This window comes from Canis lupus, chromosome 19 (assembly GCF_011100685.1).
Source record: "Canis lupus familiaris isolate Mischka breed German Shepherd chromosome 19, alternate assembly UU_Cfam_GSD_1.0, whole genome shotgun sequence".
Taxonomy (NCBI): domain Eukaryota; kingdom Metazoa; phylum Chordata; class Mammalia; order Carnivora; family Canidae; genus Canis; species Canis lupus.
This window is the reverse complement of record NC_049240.1, coordinates 52,356,591-52,371,293: the sequence shown is the minus strand read 5'-3', so window position 1 is coordinate 52,371,293 and position 14,703 is coordinate 52,356,591. Positions and strand designations below refer to the sequence as shown.

Here is a 14,703-nt window from a genome sequence, read left to right as displayed (position 1 = left end):
CACGGATCCATCAGACTAGAAGCTGTCAATCCAGACCCGACTGGCTGTTTCTAGGTTTTTCTATCACCGGTTTACAACTTTTTTACTTCGGACCGGCACAGCCCCATAAGAAAGTTACAGCAAATGCCAAACATTTGAGGACAATTCAGGAGAAACAAAGGAAAGGGAAAGGAAGATTTTCATTTTCACAATCAAAACCACAAAGTTTCTAGACCATCTAGATCTGTGGCCGCAAACTAAGGCAAGATCACCATCACGTAACTGGAGCATCGATGGTGAAGAGTAGCGTGGGGAGACCTACTTCTGTTGACCGCTCCCCTCTCTCCGTTCCACATGGGACCTCACTCGGCCACCGGAGCTCAATGCGGTGAAGTCATACTCGGCAGGGGCTTCTCAAACGTCCATGGGCTCTGAGTCACCTGTGATCTGAGAGGCTGATCCTCCTGGGGGCGGGGGGGGGGGGCAGCACCTCAGCACCTGCGATTCCACGCTCTGGTGAGCTCCCAGGGGCTAGTTCCTACAGCTACTCTGAGGACCTGACTGAGTAGCAAATATACGGAGTTCAGCACCCAGGAATTTTTTTTTTAAGATTTTATTTATTTATTCATGAGAGACACAGGGAGAGAGAGGCCGAGACACAGGCAGAGGGAGAAGCAGGCTCCATGCAGGGAGCCCGATGTGGGACTCGATCCCGGGACCCCGGGGTCACGCCCTGAGCTGAAGGCAGGTGCTAAACCGCTGGGCCACCCAGGCGTCCCCAGCATCCAGGAATTTTGTAATCAGCAGGTTTATAACAAAAGTTTCCAAAATGCAGCTATGGATGATTAGCTCCCTTTCTTTTATTAAAAGCAAGGTTCTTAGAGAAGAGACACCTTTTTCCTTAAGGGCATTAACGCTGATAGATTCCGAAATACATCAGAAACTGGGAACTTGGGCGCCTGGGTGGCTCCGCGGTTGGGTGTCTGCCTGCGGCCCAGGGCGTGACCCCGGGGTCCTGGGATCGAGTCCCACGTCAGGCTGCCTGCAGGGAGCCTGCTTCTCCCTCTGCCTGTGTCTCGGCCTCTCGCTCTGTGTCTCTCAGGAATAAATAAAATCTTAAAAAAAAAAAAAAAAAGAAAGAAAGAAAAGAAAGAAAAAAAAAAGGAAACTGGGAACTTGGGTTGCCCCGAGAAAGAAACTGGCTAACTGCAGGAGATGAGTGGGAGAAGGTCACTGAATATTCTTTTGCAGCTTTTAAATGTTGGACCACGTGAGCAAATTACCTACTCAAAATACAAACTGTATTTCAAAATCTTTTTTTTTAATTAATTTATTCATTTATGAGAGAGAGAGAGGCAGAGACACAGACAGAGGGAGACACAGGCTCCATGCCGGGAGCTCCACAAGGGACTCGATCCTGGGACCTCAGGGTCACACCCTGGGCCAAAGGCAGGCGCTAAACCGCTGAGCCACCCAGGGATCCCCTGTATTTCAAAATCTTAAAGCATTTCATAGGATACTCAATAAACATTAACTCAAATTAATCCCTTCCCAGGAAAGTAAGTGGTAGGCCCAGGAGACCACTTACCTTAAATAACTTAGCATTTTTCTTCAAAGAGGGAACATCCCACAGTTCCCCCACCTTCTAGGGCCAGGCCACTGTTACATTTTTATTCTAATAACATTTTCCAACCCAACCCTCTTCTCCGGCCCTGGAAGGGCCCCACAGGATACCCGGATTCACAGCAGATTCAAAAACAGCTACGTGCACCCTAGTAACTCTGGTCCCGCTGGTGGGAACAAGGAGCAAATGCGGAGAACTTTCTATCGCCTCCACCTCCAGTCTGTGCATTTGAGAGTCAGGCCTATTTGCACGGGCATCGCTCCTGCCAACGCCATTCAAGCCCGTGTTTCCGACTCCGGAGAAGCAACGGCGCCTGAAATCAGACCCAAAGGTAGGCACGGCTGAGAACGTGTGTGTGCACGTGACCCCGCCGCCGACCCCGAGGCTAACCCGACTTGTTGTCACCTACGCGACCTGCCACACCTGCACTCTCACAGCGGGGGCTCCACGGCCAACACGGCCTGTGACGCTCAGGATGGGGCGCTGGGGCCCCGGGAACTCCTGCGGGGACGTCGAGCCGTAACCTTCCCTGCAGCCGGCTCTCCGCTCCCCTGGGCCCCACAAAGCCCACCGCACACCCGGCTGCTGGGGCTTCCTCCCCCAGAGGTCGCCGCTCACCCGCTGTCCCCCCCGCTCCGGGTGACCCCTCCCCGGGGCCCCAGTCTCCTGCTCCTGGGGGACAGCCTGGGCTCCAGGGAAGGGGCTTGGCTGCAGGGAGACAGGAGAAGGGTGAGCAGTAGAGGCCCGGCCCAGCCGGGGCCCCCGGGACACGGGCCCCAGGCCCAGTGCAGCCCCCAGGACACGGGCCTCAGGCCCAGCCTGGCCCCCAGGACACGGGCCTCCAGCCCAGCACTGTCCCCTCCCCTGGTGACGAAGGGCACAGGCCAGGACTGGGCGAGTAACCATACACTGAGGCGTGGGCAGTGGCCTGCAGCGGCCCAGGACCAGCCGGGAGGGCCGCGGTTCCAGCAGGACACACGGGAACCCGGCATCACAGGCCCAGAATACGTCCCGGGGGCTGTGGCGAGGGGCCCTGCAGGTCCGAGGGCGCCCCCCCTGCCCCCCACGGCTTGAGCTGCTGTGGCCCGGGTCTCACCTGCCCGGTGGCAGGTGGGAGCCTCTGCCCACGGCAGCAGCGGACCAGGAGCCGAGAGTCGCCCAGCCGGGCTGCGGTTCCAAGCAAGAGGAGCGAGAGTGGCCGGGGCTGCAGAACGTGGTTCCACCTGCCAGGATGCCCTTCCCCTCACTGGAAACTCCCGCGAGCTCGTCCTGCCTCGCGCAGCAGCCACAGCAACGGTCACTGGCAGCCACTGCCTCCAGCGACATCACTGGGCCCTCCCTTCCCTGCTCACTATTCTGGTCCCCTGAGCGGACCAGGCCATCGCCACCCCAGGGCCTCCATTACCTCGGCCTACAAGGCTCCTCCTATGGAGCCTTTACAGCTCTTTTCGCTCCCCTCCACTTTTTTTTTCTTTTTTAGGTTTTATTTATTTATTCATGAGAGACACAAAGAGAGAGGCCGAGACCCAGGCCAAGGGAGAAGCAGGCTCCATGCAGGGAGCCCAACATGGGACTCGATCCTGGGATCCCGGGGTCACGCCTTGACCGCCCTATTTAAAATTACAAACCCCTTCCTCCAGCACCTCAGCACTCTTGCTTTTTCTCTTTAATTTTTTCAGGGGTGGGGGTGGCGGGCACAGAGACGGCAAGAAAGAACGTTGAGCAGGCCCCACGCCCAGCACGGAGCCCGACACCGGCCTGCATCCCACAACCCTGAGAGCCTGACCTGAGCCGAAATCGAGTCAGCCGCCCAACCAAGAAGTCACCCAGGAGCCCCCCTTTATTTTTCTCCAAAGCACCTAAAGCACTGATGTCCTGTATGTTTTCCCTACATATTCGTTTATTGTCTCCTCCACCAGAAGCACATGTGCTGAGAGCCCAGGTGGGAGTAAAAGAGCTTCCGAGAGGGAAAAAGATTAGAAACGAGACCCACGAAGGCCCATTAGGCCCATTAGGCCGCCCTCCTCCTCCTCCTCCTCCCCCTCCTCCTCCTCCTCCTCCTCCTCCTCCTCCCCCTCCTCATTACTTGGCCATTCCCGATGGTAGGATGCAGACTGAGAGCCCTCCTCCTTCAAGTTTCCCTTCACCTGTTTCTGCTTCCCTGGTCTCCCCCATTCCCAAACTCCCACAGCGCTGTCTGTTTATGCGAAGCTTCAGACTAAACCACCAGCACCTGCCTCGGTGGGCGGCTGGGAGGACGAGATGGGCCCGTTCGTGGGTGGAAAAGCTCTAGGACGGGGCAGCCCGGGTGGCTCAGGGGTTTAGCGCCTGCCTTCAGCCCAAGGCATGACCCCGGGGTCCCGGGTTCAAGTCCTGAATCGGGCTCCTTGCATGGGCCTGCTTCTCCCTCTCCTGTGTCTCTGCCTCTCTCTCTGGGTCTCATAAATAAAATTTAAAAAAAAAAAAAAAGGCTCTAGGATGGTGCTCAGTGCTGCTCACTATCCAGCAAGTCGTGCCCGTCGTTACCACCCGCCGGGCGTCGTGTCGCACATGCCGATAAAGCCTCGTGTCCACGGCGAGACGATAAGCAAACCGAGGGCGAAGATCTTACTCTGCATTTTGAAATCCCCCAGGGTCCTTAACCCGGTTTTTAAAAACTATTTGTCCACTGGTTGAAACGAAGGACTTCCACTCTGAAAGCTTGGTTAGAAACCCCTCAGAACCTCTATTTAAACAGCGATCCTAATCCTCCTCCTCCAGGACTGACCTGCTGTGTAAACTCCGCAAACCTAGGAAATCGGCCCGAGCGTGGGAAGCTCGCTAGCGCGGGACGGCGGGCCGGGCCTCTGTGAAGCAGCAAACATACGGACTCCAGAGAATTTTCCCCAAGGCAGCTGTTCCGTCTGATCTTGACTAGAATGTTTGCAGCTAATGAAGTGTTGCTCTGGTCTCAGCAGGACCCCGCAGGCCTCAGCCCCGCAGGCCCACCCTCCCCCCCGAGTAGCGCCCTGCAGTCGCCCAGACCCCTGGCCCCAGGGACAAAGGTGGTGGAGCCTCGGTGGGGGGGGGGGGGTGGCCCCGCTCACCGGCCCCTCGGCCACTGCCACGGCTGCCTCCAGGAAGCCCTCAGGCCGCACCGCCGAGGCCTCCTGAGGCACCTGGGGCCTCAAACTCCCCCAAATCGGACTGCTCCGTGCCCGGGGGGCAGCCCTGAAGGAGGACAGCTCTGAGGGGCACAGGCCAGCAAGGCGTTCACCGCCCCCCTTCCTTCCCTCCAGCCCTCCTCCTCATCCAGTGCTCTCTGTGCCGACGTCATAGTTACTCCGAGGGCTGGGCACATCCTGGGTGCCGCGAACACAGAGGAAATGAGCCCTGGCCCGCCCTCGGGACGGTGCCTTCCAGGGAGAGAGCAACCATGGCCCGACGTATACAGTTGGCCCTTGAGCTGCAACTGGTTTGACCTTCTAGGTCCACTTGCATGTGGATTTTCTTCAGTGCAACAGCCTAAATGTCTTTTCTCCTCCTTGGGACTTTCTGGACCTTTCTCTAGCTTAGGGCCTTGTAAGAATACAGCGTACGATGCACAGAGCATACGAAACCTGTGTGCGTCGACTGCCCGTGCGGTCGCTCAAGCTTCTGATCAGCAGTAGCCTGAGGTAGTTAAGTTCTGGGGGAGTCGGAAGTTCCACGAGGGTTTTCAGCACAGGGCTGGGCGCTCCTGACCCCCACGTTGTTCAAGAGTCAGCTGCACTGTGCTAAACAGATACCGACGTGTGCCGAGGAGAAGAGAACAAAACAATAGGGAAGAGCAGGATATAACATGTTATGGGGCCAAAAGGAAGGGTGGGATTATAGACGGGTAGCTAAGAACTCCCTCAGGGAGAAGCTCCTGTTTGAGTCTGAAGGGTGTCAGGGAGCCAGCCTTGCAGATGCATGGGGAAGGGCACTCAAGGCAGCATTAAATGCAAAGGTCCTGTGGCAGATCAGGGCTGGCATGTTGGGAAACATCAAGGAAGCCTAACATTCACGAGGATAGATGCAAGAAACAAAACCCAAGAGGAGCAGGGAGCGAGATGTATGCTTCCGACACGCACACCTCTTGATCAATCACAGAGAAAAGTGCCCCATCCACCAAATTTTCATTCACTCAAAACTCTGCAGTATTTTTCAAACTATTGAAAATATTCAAATTTTCAATATTTCAAAAAAATGCATGTCTCTATATTTCAAGAGAACAACAAAAAGGACAAAAAGCTAACATGCAAAAGAAAAGAAAAAAAAAGCCGATGTATTTGCCTGGGGAAAAAAATCCTAAGGTTCCATTAATAAAAATGAAAACTGTTTGTGGCTTTGAGTGTAAGTTTTTTTTGAACTGGGACCAAGCATCACAATAAAGAACACAGCTTAGCACCGCAGGCAACTGGATGTGCAACAATGCTATAAAAGGACGTCACGCTGGCGTAAAAGAATAACACGCAGGATTACAGGAGACAAGAGCATCGGGATTTACTGCAGGGACATTTCTTTAAATGTTGCAATGCCCCAAAGGTCTTTGGCAAATTTAAATGCCAAGTTGGCTAATGCACCATCCAGACCACACGTCCTTCCCGCCCAACCAGCTTCTCAACATGAATAAGACGCTATCAACCAAGATGTGTGACACAGCAGGGTTTGGGGGTGGTACCTGGGGCTCTGCTGTCTTCCAGTTGCATTCAGTCCTAATCAGCCAGTTTCGTGCATCATGACAACAGTTTTCCAATGGACAAAAACCCATAAATTCTAAGCAGTTCAGTGCAGGGACTCGGCGCGCTTAGGGACACACACAGTCTGTGTCACCCGGGCAGTTTGGCACGGGCTAGGGGGCACAGCTGTCATCAATGCCAGGCCACAGTCCTTCCCCCGCAGGTCCCGCGAGGCCACACCCACCCTCCCACCAACAAAATGGACAAATTCCTGTTGATGGGTCATTCCGAGACTACCCCTGGTTGGGAATTACCAGGAGGAAAACTATAAGAAGTCAGTGGGGCTAAAGTGATCGACCTGATAAAGAACAGCAAGGAAAGAAGTGACCTGAACTTCAGAAAGGGAAGGAACCAGAGGAGCCAAAAGGATTTTTGAGGAGAGGTGATCCGGAACTGCATGAGTTAGGAGAGAAGCAAGAGAACTTTTAGAGACATTACTTAGCATTTCTAGAAATATACATTAAATCCCTATTAATGTTCTTTGAAAAGGGCAAATACAAAAAAATAAAAATTAAATAAATTAATTAATTAATTTAAAAAGGGCAAATACAGGTTGAAATTTGGAAATACTTCTTACATTAGCTTCTGAATTGTGTTCCTCTGAATAGTAAATGGCATCAAGTACTCTTAGAACAACTAGACTCGGGGAAAGAGCTTAGTCTATGGACAGAAAAAAAATGCAGTGAATTCTTCACTTGACATGATACATTCTGCGTTATCAAGGGCCGCGATGTATTCCAAAACAAAGCACAGCGAAGATGGTACAGGGCAAATCCCGACCAGCGTCCCCTGCCCTGCCTCAAACACTGACGCCGGTTATTCAGCAGATGTTAATAATCACATGCCAAATTTGCTCCCACGCTACCTAAAAAAGCAGAAACATGGGCAAAGATTCATTCTGTCCTGCATTTTTCCAGTCTCACCAAAGAGCCCAAGTAACAAAAACTTGCTCCCCTGCCATGGTATTCCCCAGTGATCCAGAAGTTTCTACTCAGTTGACCTAAGGATAAAAAAGGATTTTCTCTCAAGGATCATGAATCTAACCAGTCCCTCCTTCTCCCCTCCAAAAGACAACCTATCAGGCAGGTTCAGAGGAGGGTAGTCAGACATCCTTCAAAAGCAAAAGCTTTTCTACTCACCAAGAAGTTTCTGATCAAAGAGGATTCCTAAATAATATAAAATATGCCCCACTGGTGAGTTAGTCAACTAAAAGATTTGGTTGCACAAGGAAGCGAATAAATTCCCCATTCTAACCATAAAATAACTATTTGAGACTCTATTAATGATTATACCAGAATTCTATTTAAGTTATATAAAATTTTAAAAATTAAGTGGAGAAACTGACCTATAAGTAGCATAAGAACTAAAGACTGAGATGATCTGAGAAGATCCTCTAAAACCAAAGGAAAGAAGCAAAGACTCTGAAATGCTGCTTTATAATACTATGTCATATCCAGACATCTGCTTATGTAGAATGGTTTCTGTTCTCTGTCTTGTGTTTTTTTCCTACTTTCTTGATTTTTACAAAAGGGTAACATATAATGTCCACAATCAAGAAGGAAAAAAAAACAACAAGGTTTTAAAAAATGCACAGAAAAGACAAAATGTACCTTTAGAATGTTATCAATGAGTGTGCCTGAGGGATAAATTGCTCTTCACATGTCATTTTTCTGTATTTTCTGAAGCTTCTAGAATGAGAGTATAGTGATTTATAATGAAAAGGAAACTTTAAAAAGACAAATTATTAAAATGTCAAAGGACTAAAATGTTTATTAAGGGCCAAAATATACAAATAGCTAATATGATCCGGAAAGAGCATGAACCATCGAGTAGGCACCTTTCACAGTTGAACAATCTACATGGTCTATACCGGCACGTCTCATCCTTGAGCATGTCTTCTGTTCAGGTTCTTACACCACCTTGAGGGGGTGTTGAAAACACAGGGATGCAGCCCGAGAAGGTGCACTTCGAACAAGCTCTTGGGCGACCCTGATGCTGCCAATCTGCAGCCCAGGTTTGAAGCAACGGGAAGTGAGTAGAGCCGGGCCTGTGTTCTCCCTGGAAGCATGCCCAGCTCATTCTAGACTGAGCAAAAGAGCAAATGAACTCAGAATTCCACCTTCTTTCAAAGTTCTATTAATATATTTTAAATATTTTATTTATTTATCCATGAGAGACCCAGAGAGAGAGGCAGAGATGCAGGCAGAGGGAGAAGCAGGCCCCATGCGGGGGAGCCCGAAGGGGCTCACGCCCTGAGCCGAAGGCGGACGCTCACCCGCTGAGCCACCCAGGTGCCCTTCTTTCAAAGTTCGAAAACAAGGGCACAGAGTCCTCTCTCTAGTCAACCCTTGGAGATTAAATCCTTAGTTACGTCCTATAAAAGGAGGGGGGGGTGTCAATGAAATTAAGATCATCATGATTGCAGGAGCTAACGGGTTTGTTGCCGACAGCCTGCGAACACCCTAGAACTCACAAGCACGCCAAACCCCTTGGTGGTGGTTTTCAACGACAGCATGTCCTTCGGTGATTCTGTTAGCCGCCTAGGAATAGGAGGCCGTCCACGGATTCAGAATCCATCACTCGAAAGGACACAAAACAAGGCGAACGTGCCCTCCATGAGCTCACCTGGTGCTGACAGGTGCCTCTGAGACGCCGGAGCCCCGGGCAAGGGGTGGATGGGGAAGGAATCAGGACGGTGCCTGCCCGTGGATGCTCAGCCTCATACGGGCGGCCTCCCCGGGGGTCCCTCGGGAGCTACCGGCACAAGCCACAGCAGGAGCCTGAAAGCCCTAAGGAATGACTCGGGCCCACACCCGGCGTCCCTCCATCCGGCAGCAGAGGATGGCCGCGGGGACTCCTGCCACCCAAAGCAAGGAGGAGGGTACGTGGCCGAGACCTCCGAGTTCTGCGTGGTGGATCAGAACCTCGGCTGGAAAGCAGCCTCGGGAGCTCTAGAGAAGCCACGGAGGACTCACCGCCGCCAAACACAGCTTGCCACTGTCCCCAGGGCCGGCTCCAGGCCTTCCCTGCTGGTCACTGCTGTGTGGCCTCCAAGCTCTGCCTCTGCCTCTGCCATGGAACAAGATGAGGGGACGACGCGCTTGACAAGCACCCTCCTGGCAGCCCCGTAGTCGCGGCCGCCCTGGAGATGCTCAGGGGGACGGTGGTCAACGGGCCTCTTACTAAGGCCTCAGCAGACAGGGTGACGCGCCCGGCGAAGCTGTGCAAAGCCCGGGATCTCTAGCGATAGCTCGTCTTCCGCTGAACCCGGGTTCGGTGGCAGATGCTACCCATAAAGTCATTGATAAACCAGTATCGAACGCGCTCCTTTGTGAGTCACTGTTTCACTCACTGAGATGTATTTTTGCACAACCACAGCCCCAACGACAGACGGTGGCTTCACAAGGAGAAGAGATACCAGGAAACCGCCCCTCGCTGTATTTCCATAACCTCAGCATCCAGCACTGAAAGCTCGGGGAAGTGAAATCGGGCTGAACGGCCTTACCAATGAGGTAGTTTGCTGCTGCTGAAAACCATGTTTTAGAAGGTTAATTAGTAACATAGTCTGGGCATGTGAGGAAAGCTGGTTGCAGAACATTCTGTAGGTAAAACAGTATAATCTGATTTTGCAAATCTATGTGGGCATAAAAAATACTCAATAAATGGTAGCTATTATATTTTACATCTATTAAGGCTCCAGCCCTTTTCTTACATGTTGGAGTAAGCTATATATTCAAGTTATAACACATATCGATCATTTATGTGTCACAAATTTAATGCGAATTTTCCCAGTCTGTTGTCTCTTCATTTATATAGAAGTTTTCAATTTTATTTATTTATTTATTTTTTTAAAGGCCAGAGCTCTATTTTTTTTTTTTAAAGATTTTATTTATTTATTCATGAGAGACACAGAGAGAGGCACAGACACAGGTAGAGGCAGAGGGAAAAGCAGGCTCCATGCAGGGAGCCCGACGTGGGACTCGATCCCTGGTCTCCAGGGTCACACCCTGGGCCGAAGGTGGCGCTAAACCGCTGAGCCACCCAGGGCTACCCCGAAGTGTTCGATTTTAATCTATTCAAGTCTACTTGTTTTTTGTTTCACTGGTTCTTTCTTTTGCATTCAAGCCATGAAAACTGTCGTTCCTATGCAAACCTAATAAACATTTTCTGCCAGTTTTTCTATAATTGATATGCAATATTCAACTCTCTGTGTAGTTTATTTATAAGATACGGTAATACTTGGTGGGGTCCAAAGTGACATCTTCTTATGTGCAAAGCATTTATTAAATAATTAAATAATTCTTCCTCATTGACCTGTTTTTTTTTGTTTTTTTGGTTTTTTTTTTACTTATTTTGAAAACTTTAGCACACTATTCCAGTCCCCTTTTTAAATGAAAAGTACAAAAACCTCAAAGTAAAAACCCAAATATACACAGTAGTTTCATAAGAAATCTCAGTAAGAGATTATAAACAAATCAAATGACCATCAGGGCATTTTGCCTTCATTTCAGGCATCCACTAAGCAATAATTCCTATTTGAAATCAGTTCTTCCCATTCAGTGGAAGGCTCTGAGAATGCATCTGTAGGGCCTATGAGCACACGGTAGCTGAGTCTCCAACTGCTGTCTGAATTCTCTGCTCATTATTGTGGAGGGGCTACTTCTTGGGTGACAGGCAATATTATTCTAACCCTAATATACCTGAATATTATGCCCCTTGGCCTGAAAACACTGAAAGTTGAAGAATTCATGACTTGATTTAGTTAAGATTTAGAACTATCATTTTCACTCTATTGATTTTTCCTCCAAATATATTAGAAACCTACCATATGTAATATATACTATGTAAACTTGGACTTGTTTTTTTCCCCTAATGTCTGCATCTTGCCATTCCCTTTAAGATATAAGCTGCTAGAAAGTAAAGGCTGCGTTTGTTGGAGAAGGAAGGAAAGAAGGAAGGAAGGAAGGAAGGAAGGAAGGAAGGAAGGGCGGGCTCATTTGCTGAGCCTTGACCACAACAGACACCCAGGAAAGCCTGCCAATAGATCAACAATTATTTTAGTGTTTCATCCATAAACGATGCTTAAGGAAAAAAATTTATATATATATAATATATATATTATAATATATATATAATACATATATAATACATAAATATAAAACTATTTTATAATTATATTAAATAAAAATACAAATACAAATATATAAATATAAATATATATATTTATATATATATAAATATATATATAGGGGATCCCTGGGTGGCTCAGCGGTTTCGCGCCTGCCTTTGGCCGGGGTGCAATCCTGGAGACCCGGGATTGAGTTCCACGTCGGGCTCCCTGCATGGAGCCTGCTTCTCCCTCTGCCTGTGTCTCTGCCTCTCTCTGTGTGTCTCTCATGAATAAATAAATAAAATCTTTTTAAAATAAAAAAATTAAATATATATATATATATATATATATATATATATATATATAAATGTTTTCATCTGAATTCATCTCTCCTACCAAGTAACATGGACAGATTTTTGCCATCAACTCACACCCTGAAGCGTAAGACATGATGATCTTTCATTTGCATAGCTACGACTCGTCATTACCAGCCCTATTTTTTTGACTCAACAAAATAGAATTGCACCATTAGGATTGCAGCATGTCTGTTCTTGCAGTGACTATTTTGAATTGTGCTTTTTAGTAGCAACCACTTTAAGGGGAAAAAAAAATTGTACTTCTAAAGTGTACACTTGGCTTGGTTTTAGAGACTGAGCTTGCCTGGGTTCGTTTGCCTGTTGCTTTTCCACGTAGGGAAAGAATGTCTGAGAGAGGTTCCCCTGGAGAGAGGCAGCTGATGAGAGTTCTCAGCCTTGTGATCTCTTTCTAATCCTCTCCAACCATCAATGGACTAGTTCTCTAGACACCGTCACCACCACCATCATCGTTATCATCAGTGCTACAATTTACCGAGCACTTTATATGTGTCAGTCACACTGCTGAATGTTTATTTCCAGCGTTATTTTCATTACCAGAAAATTCTAGAACATAATTCCAACCGGTATCTTTAAAAATTGCCCGATTTGATATCATACTTACGTGTGATTTTAGAGATCTTAATTGTTTAATCCAAGGAATGACTAGCATACTAAGAAGTTCGTGATTTCGTGTCATAGTACGCTATATTCTCATACATAAAGCAGAGAAGTCTAACCTGTAAGAACATCTCCCTGCCCTGCTTCTCTCGTTTCTGTTGGAGAAGAATGGATGCGTTTGTCACGCGGCAAAAGGAGGCCCAGGAAGAGCAAGAGAGATTATCTTACATGTTGGCAAAGCAACCATATCCGACTCCTCCCTCGGTCCCCATCCTGCTCCGGAGCTGTCTGGGAGAACGAGGTATGTTGCTTACTCCTAACTACCAACCAGGCCGCCTCTCCCGTGCCCCGTGCCCAGCGTTTGCTGGGGGCGTCCCCTGGAGAGGCACGCTCACCTCACCCGAGGCTCCCAGGGAGTAGGAAGCAAATGCCAGGGAGCCCAGGAAAAAACAGAACTCCTTCCACTGCATCCAGAGACAGGGAGAGACAGATCTAAAAACACATAGAAACAAACACACGGTTCATTCTCGAGCTTAAACAGCGAAGTCGTATGGTAGCTGTTGACGTCTGCTATGAACACGTCCGAGCGAATCACCGGGGGGCTGAGAGGCTGCAGAGCCTTCCTCTGCCCGTCTTCACCCTTTCTGAGGTATTACGGGAGAATATGTCCAAGCCCATTTCATCCTGCAGAGTCTAAAGTCAAACCCACATCAACACATTTTCCCCTAAAACGTGTGGTCTCCTCCAAAGGCTCGAGCAAGAGCAAGCATTCACAAGGCCTGGGGAGGGCGCTGGGACAGCGGGTCACTGCAGCCCCCGGGGTTCAGGTTCGCCCACAGTGGGCACGGACTCTGCCCCGCAGGGGCTCCCTCTTGGAAGCTGCAGCTGCAGGAGGCACCAGAGCAGCCTATGGTCCCTCACACCGCTGGCCCCAAGCTGCGACCCTCTCTGTGTTGATCGCCCTGCACCAAGGGGACTCTGTGGCTCCTCCCACTGATGGGGATCAAAATAATCCCCTGTCCCTTGATTTGGGGCCTGGCCTGTGAATGGCTTCGGCTGGAAGGAATCCAGGCAGTAGGACGCCCCTGCAGGCTTCTTCTTACCCCTTCCTGCTCCACAGACGCCCGGGGAAGAGCTGCCCCACATAGCTGCTGTCCTCAGCGTGGATCCCACCTCATCTGGGTGGGAGCCTGAAGCACAGCTGCTCAGTGGAGCCAGGTTGGGCCCAGCCCCGGGGGCGGGGGGGGGGGGGGCGCGGGAGGGGAGGGCGCACGACTGCAGAAGCCTCAGCAAATAACTGCTGTTCTAAGCCCCTGTGTCCTGGGTATTTTTTACACGGCATTTTTACAGCCAGAGCCAAGTGATACACAGTCTAAAGAGGCCGCTCGTGAGAAACACACTGTGCCCCCACCCCCCAAACAATAAATTTTAATAGGTGCTTACTCTGCACCCATTTGTGTAAGCCCTTGAGTGAGTCCACTTATTCATTCCTCACAAGAACCCTGTAAGGCAGGGAGGATTTTTATCCCTGTTTGAAAGCCGAGGCAAGAGAGGCACAGTGAAGTCCCCTACCTGCAGCCCGAAGGTGGCAAAGGCAGGGCTGGCCCCAGCCACCCGCCCCGGGCCTAGCTCACCGCCGGCCACCGGCCTCGCACCCTCCTACCCCGAGCTGCCTGATCGTGCCGGTGGAATCCACACTGACGAGCAGTCGGGAAACCAGCCCGGCTCCCTCCCAGCCTGGGCCCAGCTCATCCCGCCAGGCTCTGCTCCGTCCCTCACCGGCCTCTGTGCGGCCCCAAGCTCCCCAGCACCCCTGCACCCGCCGCCCAGACAGGCCTGCGCTCCTTTGCGCGCCCTCGGGGTCATCCTGCAGGCCGCAGGTCCTGGGCTCGCCCGCAGCACCTGCCTCCTGCCTGTCCGGCTGCTCACCCTAGGCACCCAGCTGCTCACCCCGGGTGCCCGGCTGTGCTCATCCTGGGTGCCCGGCCGGCTGCTCACCCTGGGCCCCCGCCCACCTGCAGGAGCTCCCCCGCGAAGCCCGGAGCACCGCCACCAGCACCGCCAGCTCCCAGGGGCAGCCTGGCGACAAGCGCGGGGCCAGCGCAGGGGGCCCGTTACAAAGCCCGTGAGGGGCAGGGACGTGAGGCACCCGTGGGTGCGGTCATGGGCCGAGTCCCCTCCGACACAGCAAGCCCTGGCTCCCGACAAACCCCCATTGCATCCTCCGCTCCCGCCACACGTCCCCCTAGGAGCAGGGTTCCCCGGGCACCCGCC

At 50.9% G+C, this 14,703-nt stretch overlaps 1 protein-coding gene across 9 annotated transcripts in view; it reads right to left on the bottom strand.

The window, feature by feature from the left end:
- LYPD6B (LY6/PLAUR domain containing 6B) overlaps positions 1 to 14,703 on the bottom strand; it is a 165,790-nt gene that overhangs the window by 135,959 nt on the left and 15,128 nt on the right. Inside the window, exon 1 of one of the 9 annotated variants that reach the window (XM_038565173.1) lies at positions 1,568 to 1,833. The exons of the other annotated variants lie outside the window; for them this stretch is intronic. The gene's annotated coding sequence lies outside the window, so the exon portion shown is untranslated. Of the gene's footprint in view, positions 1 to 1,567; positions 1,834 to 14,703 lie in introns of those variants that run through there. 9 annotated transcript variants of the gene reach the window in all.